This window comes from Chenopodium album, chromosome 17, assembly GCF_948465745.1.
Source record: "Chenopodium album chromosome 17, dcCheAlbu1.1, whole genome shotgun sequence".
In the NCBI taxonomy this organism is placed as follows: Eukaryota; Viridiplantae; Streptophyta; class Magnoliopsida; order Caryophyllales; family Amaranthaceae; genus Chenopodium; species Chenopodium album.
Window position 1 is genome coordinate 49,351,965 of NC_137850.1, and position 7,326 is coordinate 49,359,290.

Sequence of the window (7,326 nt, forward strand, 5' to 3'; positions counted from 1 at the left end):
TATTCTTTCCAACGAAAATCCAATTCTTCTCTTTTCCTTGGTTTCTTATCTTTTCTCTTTCTCTTCTCTTATTCAATTATTATTATTATTATTATGGGGGATTTATAAAAATTATTATGAGTAGTTTTAATTATATAAATTAGATTTTTAATGATGTTTATGAAAATTAATTTAAAAGGTTCATGTACATATAGTTGGGGGTTTTTAATTTCATTGTTGTGATTATTTGTTAACCTTATATTAATTAAGGTTATATTTATTTGTAGGGTGTTTTTGATCAAGCTACTTGAGAGTTCTTTTGAAGTGTTTTTGGCTAAGCAAGGATCAATGTACGTTAGGTGGCTAGATACCTTGAAAGTGATCGATTTGAATGAGCATGTTTGAATGATTTTATGGTGATTGAATTAAATTGACTTGAATTATGGTTTATGAAATAAAAGTATGTTTAAAAGATTGGTTTTAATAATTAAATTGGAGTATTGATTTTTATAACATGTTTTGATTAATTAATTTATTATTCATGTTTAAAAATGATTGGTTTTGAAAGCTTGTTGGATTTATATAAAAAAAAAGGGGAGTTTGAATTATTATTATTAAAGGTTGGAATTATTGGATTTAAAGAGGATTTATTTAATCATTAAATTAAATTTATTATTTATGCTTTATAAGCTTGTTAATAATCCCACTATGCGGATTTGGTATTTTTATAAGGCCTTGGACTTTGTATGACCGGGTCTTTCCTCAAGAATAGCCTTGTAACATAAGGAGACTAGCTTAGGGGGTGTGCACACTTGGGAGAGGAATTGGTTAAATTGGTTTAATTGGTTTTAAAATAATTGGAATTGGTTTTATTGATTATTGGGATTTGAATATTGAGAATTGGTTTTGAATCATGAGTTTGGAATTATTGGAATTGATTTCAAAAGCATGTTTGCAAATAAATTGAATTTAATTATCTTGCACTTACCGTACTTAGCATATTTACTAACCCGTACTTCTTATTTGTTTTGGTTCGCCCTGTTTACCGTAATGGTAAGCAGTGTTATTTCAGGTGGAGTGAATAAATTGATGCATTGGAGTCCCGGGATTTGGTTTCACTAAATTAGGAATTTTGGTCTTGTATTTAAATTGAGTACTCATAACATTGGTTTCTATTCATAGTTTATTATTAATAAAGAAGAGTTTTGAAGTTCCCGCTGCAAAGTATGGTTTTGTTAGTAAGTTGAGTAGCCTTGCGTAATCACGCGGCGGTAATACGCCTAAGTCTATCTCTACAGTATAATTATATGTATTATACTAGTATTTCCGTAGAGGGAGATTTGGGGGTGTTACAACATGTCCCTCAGTCGATCTACGAACTTGACTTCGAAGGTTCGCCTCACATGGTCGTTCAACTCAGGTGCCCATGTGCATTGTTTCTGCATATGACAAACATTTAAAGTTATCAACCACAACTCCATCAATACATTTAGTAATACATAGTTATAAGTAGAAAATGTCATACGCAAAACAAGTTCCACCAATGCTCCTTCGTTGTATCATCAACTCTCCGTAATTCCTCCAAGGCTTTCGATAGTATCCTGTTAGGGTGCCGGAGACGGCCTTTACCACAGGTTTATCATCAAACCTATTTAAACATGCATCATGAACAAAAAGTAAATAAATAGTTCATGTTAGAGTAATACATAGGTCAATGATAGGAAATATGGATACAAAGGGAAGGAAATCACAACTACATACATACCAGCACGTGGCAGGGTCTAATACCACCAACTGAGAAGACTGTGAGGCTTGTTGCCCCTAAAGCTGTTGCCCATGATGCTGTATCTGCATCTGTGTTTGAGGATCCTCATTGTCACCCAAATCTTCCGCGTCCACCATATCCTCGTCATCATCATATATCAAAACTTGCCTTTTCTCCTTTCCCTTATTTCTCTTCGATGTTTCTCCTTTTTTCCCTCTTGCCATTACCACCTGAAAAAGATGTTAGTAACATGCCATGATATTATTAACATTACAAAAATTACAAGTATAATGAGATGTAAGAAAATTAACAATAGAACGACAAACTTTTTAATTGATTTTACAATAACAATCATTCTCAACCGACAATTACACAACTACAAGCAAATTCTCCTATTCATTTTACAATAACAAGCACATTCTCCTAGTCGTGACTTTCATCGCTACTACCACTACTGGTATCATCACTACTATCATCTAAAAACACATCGATGTCATCATCCTCGTCACTATCACTAGAGTTGACGCTAGATTCATCATCTTCATCACTTGAGATTATTAAGCCGCCATCATCATCTTCGTCGTCATCCTCAACTAGGTCATAGTCAGGAATGTCATTCGGTGGACAAAGCATTGCATGGACTTGTGGGGACGGTGCCTGCATAAAATCAAGGTCCACTGGAGCATCAACCACTGACCTTGCTTGTGTTTTAAACACAGCCCACCATTTAACTCGATCCCGTTTTAGGCTAGGGTAGTATGTGTAGTACACTTGGCTCACTTGATAAGACAATATGAAGGGATCATACTTGGGGTATTTCTTAGTATGATTCACTTTGACGAGCTTGTATTGTTCATGTATGTTCATACCCCTACCACAATCCATCCAACTACACTTAAACAAAATAGTCTTATACTCTTTTTTTGGACCAGTGTAGACAAGTTCAATTATATCGTCTAAAATGCCAAAGTACTCTCCACCGTCCTCACTAGACACACACACACACCATAATTCATCGTAGACTTGTGTTTGTCATGGGAATGTGTATGGAAATTAAATCCACCAACAAAAATCTGCCTCCAAGTTCGAACACGCTTAAAAGGACGCATGCACAATGCTTGCAGGACATCCAAATTTGGTTTCTCTTCAACCACCTATTTACGTCACAATTCAAGAATTAATTAAAGTGAATTGCAAGATCTAAAAAACATATTTAAAGAACTAGAACATTTCTATCACCTTATGGTGAAACCAATCAGAGAATTCGGCGTCACATTTCTCCATAACTTCTTCTCTACGCAAAAAAGGTCGGGTACTAAGAACGTAGTCCTCAAACTTCCTATTAGGTCAATGACACAAGAGAAATTAGTAATTCAACCATTTTAATTCTTCAGAACTATGAAAAAGGGGTGGTGGTGGTTAGGGTTTGAACAAAAAATAAAAATTAAAATAGAAATTAAAAAAAATTAAACTCACCGGCGGCTGCCCGGCTTTTTGGAATGCCGCCAACGGGAAACACTTGTGACAGGCGGCTGCTACAAGCCGACGGTGGCTATTCACACTCACCGGTGGTTAGTGTTGGCATTTTTTAATTTTTTTTTTTTTTTTTTTAAAAAAAAAAAAAAAAACCTTTCCGGCGGGGAAAGCTACGGGATGGCTGGCGACGGCGGGACCGGTGGCGGCTGGCGACGCTGGGCTCCGGTGTCGCAGTTTCTGGCAAATCTTCTCTCTCTTTCTCCCTTTCTTTCTCTCTCTTCCCCCTTTTTTCGGTCTTTTTCTGTCGTAAAACACAAGGCGCTTCAGCTTTTGTTTTTCGAAATTTTCCGACGGTAAAAATTTCTGTCGGAAAATTAAGTTCCGATGGAATTTTTCGTCACAAATTAATTTACGACGGAAAATTCCGTCGGAAACTATATTTTCCAACAAAAATATATTCCATCGCAAATTAATATTTCCGACCGATTTTTACGACACACACTATTCCGTCGTTGAATTTAAATTTTGTGACGGAATATCTGGTCTGTCGGCATAATTCCGTCGGAAACAGGCCTTTTTCTAGTAGTGATAATACATACTCCCTCTATGTTTTAATAACTGTTACACTTACCAAATCCGGCGTATTTAAATAAGTGTTACACTTCTTTTTTTGGCAAAAAGCTATCTTTAAATATTATATATCTCTTCTCTCATGGTACCTACCCAAACCCACTACTAATTTATTTATTATATACTTCCTCTCACATTCATTACTTTTCAATAAACTATTAACCCCATTATCTTTCTTTTACAATTTTTTAATACTCGAATTACTCCACTTACCTCTTATTTTATTACCTAAAATTATGTACCGGTCAAATTGTAATACTTATTAAAATACGGAGGGAGTACTTGTATTTCTCATTGAATGACGTGAAAAGAACGCTTTATATATGTTTAGATCTTTAATTTATTAATATCAACATAAAATTATAAAATATAGACATTTAAATACTACCTCTATTTCACAATAATCACCATATAGACCGATGGTTTGGGTATAATAGGCTATAGATTCAAATTTCCCCACTATCATTTAATTTGTAACTTATACTGCCCTTATGGTTAATTCATATACAAAAATCAAATTTTTCATTTGACCCGTTTTAAAATGCTTGTATTTAATTTATCTATTTTTAGCATATATAGTTCACTATTTTATCTTTCATGCATTAATTCACTCCATTACACCAAAACCAAATTATTATATTTTTTTTGATAAAATGTTATCCAATATTACCTCAATTTCACAATAAATTTGACCTTTTGACTACGTCAAATACAAATGACCATTAATTTTTGTACTACATATATGTCAAATGTCAATTATAACATAGTTAAATAAATGAATGATTATACTAGTATTTTTAAAAATATAAAACAATCCAACAATATTTTACACATTATTAGGATTAAAGTTATTGTATAAAAGTAAACAATGTAGTTAGATTAATCAAAAATCCAATATATTTTGTCCGTTCTAAATATCACCAAGTTTACAAAATTGATAATATCCCATGACCATGTCAAGTACTCCTCATTTTATTGCCCCATTGAAAATAATTGGGTTAAACTATGACTATAAATTTCCATTAATCAGGTTCTGACTTATTACTTTATCAATATCACATTTTTATATATGATTTGAAGTCATATATTTTGAAACACATTTTTGAGACCATAAAAGATGAATAAACAAACAAAATAGAGATTAGGGGCTTGTTTGGTTCACCTTATTTTTACTTATTTGATCTGGTCTTAATGTCAAATTTGACCTTAAATATACGATAATTTATACAGAAAAATATATCAAGTGAGGTTTTGTTAGATTCGTAATAACGTGTATTTTATAAATATGTGAATTTCATAAGATATTAAGCAACAAAAACTGCATATAAACATTAGTCTGATCTAATAACAAATTGATTTGATTGAATTGAACTAGATTTAATGGGAAAAATAATTGATTTGATTGAATTGAACTAGATTTAATGGGAAAAATAATTGATTTGATTGAATTGAACTAGATTTAACGGGAATTAGATTTAATGGGAAAAACAGTCTGATCTTACAACAAATTGATTTGATTGAATTGAACTAGATTTAATGGAAAAAAATACTCTGATATAATAACAAATTTATTTGATTGAATTGAACTAGATTTAATGGGAAGTTCCTATTAGAACTCCCTCCAAAAATAAACGTATGCCACTCAATGCAGCGAGCACACGGTATTCTTTAGTAAAAGGCGAAAGAATAGTTCGCTCTGTGCTCACTGCGTAGCTGCGTAAGTTTACCTGGGTAGTAGGTGCAAATATTTATACTGTGTTACATCTTGTTTGTTGATATTTATTCGATGTGGGACTCGTTTCCTTCACATTTAAATATATTTATTTTTGTATAATAATGCATTTTGAGCAGGATATTTCGCTCCTCAGTAAACTAGACCCCAACACCACCAGCTCCATAAATGATGTTATTTAGCTTCCTATAACATTAATATCCTTTAGATATTGATATCAAATCTATTACGTCTTTTTTTTCCTTTTCAAAAGAGAAGTGCCAATTTTTGTAATGTTTCAAGATATTCTGATAAGAAGAATCGTTCAAGATGTGAAATCTGTTTGGATAACGCCTGCATGATTTTCAGTCATGCCTGATGATGACTCCGGCAGATCCACTGCCCACCAAATTGTAATAGAAATTTATGATAGCTCTTTAAATCGACTGTAAATACTTTAAACCTCGATTAAGAAGGGCCTAATTTGATCTCATCACTCTCGTAGTCTCATACTCCGTATCATAATAATTTCTATTTTGGACAGTTGTAGACTGGTTAGTGTTCAGATCAATGTAAAAATACAGGTTTTTATCAATTTAGTCATTTGTTAGAAGCTTTTGGCGTTAATCTTCCTTCCTAACCAGAAATTTCTTCCGCGCAACAAACTATGAGCTCTAAAATTATAACTGCCTAATCGATTGTACCACAAGAATATAAAAGTCATATAAGATGTTATTAAAAGTGAACGGTTCATCTTATGAAATGAGATACAAATACATGATGGGTTATGATTCATGTAGAGCATGTGGCACAAACTTCCAAGTGATTGTATTTAAAAATTCAAAGGGCACTCTAATTAATGTAATTGTGATATGATACCAAATTTAATTGTCAAGATTTAGTCTGTATAATTGTCTGAGAAACCAGTGGAAAGAAGCTGTGGCTTATCTTGCAACTAGGTACGGAGTATTTAACTATTTTATCCGTGGGACTAGCATTTATTTCCTTTGTCTGTGTGTATCCGATATGAAATTCCCATTTATATCACTGCACATGAAATTGGGAAATTGATACTACTTGTAATAGTATAAAATCTATGAATCATGAACAGCAGAGATTTGGAAGAACCAATGATATGATCACAATTCAATTGGACATTTAATTAAATTTTTAATCTCACTGAATTTTATTTTATATTTATAATAAATTGCAAAGTTAAACTCAGAACTTGTAAGGCTTACCCTCGTAAGGGAGCCCTTCCAGAAATTCTCGACGGCCAAGGTCAAGCCCAGGCCGAAGAGGGGGTTTGGAAATAGTTTTCAACCTGCAATTGACGCGCCTCGGTTATTACCTCACTAGCTGCGTCATTGCCCCAAGCGCAAAGATAATTTTGAAGTTAGGAAATATTGTTTGTTATATACTATTTCTATAATCATTTATTTTGTAAACTTTCGATGTGGGATGAGTTATTGAGGAGATGTCCAGGGCTGTTCGGTGTTCTCCTTTCTCCTGAGTTCATGCACACTCGATGTCTTTGCAAAAAAAAAAAACACAAGCTTGACAGAATTAAAGGTTGAAACGTTTGGTATTTTTTGTTTCTTCGAACCATTATGTCAATAGATAAAAATTTATAACTATATAAATAAGTCTTAAATCGACAATCTAAAACGTATTATGAGAGGTTTAATAGCAAATGTAAGTAGTAGCTATCTTGAATATAGATGAAAATATTAACTTTAGTCAAACAACATAATCTAGTGCATCG

At 32.9% G+C, this 7,326-nt stretch overlaps 2 non-coding genes across 2 annotated transcripts; both read right to left on the reverse strand.

The window, feature by feature from the left end:
- Positions 1-5,449: 5,449 nt before the first annotated feature.
- Positions 5,450-5,565, reverse strand: LOC145590272 (U5 spliceosomal RNA). Its single transcript, XR_014101909.1, has one exon. It is a non-coding gene; the product is annotated as a U5 spliceosomal RNA (small nuclear RNA).
- A 1,230-nt stretch (positions 5,566-6,795) lies between these two features.
- Positions 6,796-6,947, reverse strand: LOC145590498 (U4 spliceosomal RNA). The gene has a single exon (XR_014102089.1). It is a non-coding gene; the product is annotated as a U4 spliceosomal RNA (small nuclear RNA).
- Between the last annotated feature and the right edge of the window lie 379 nt (positions 6,948-7,326).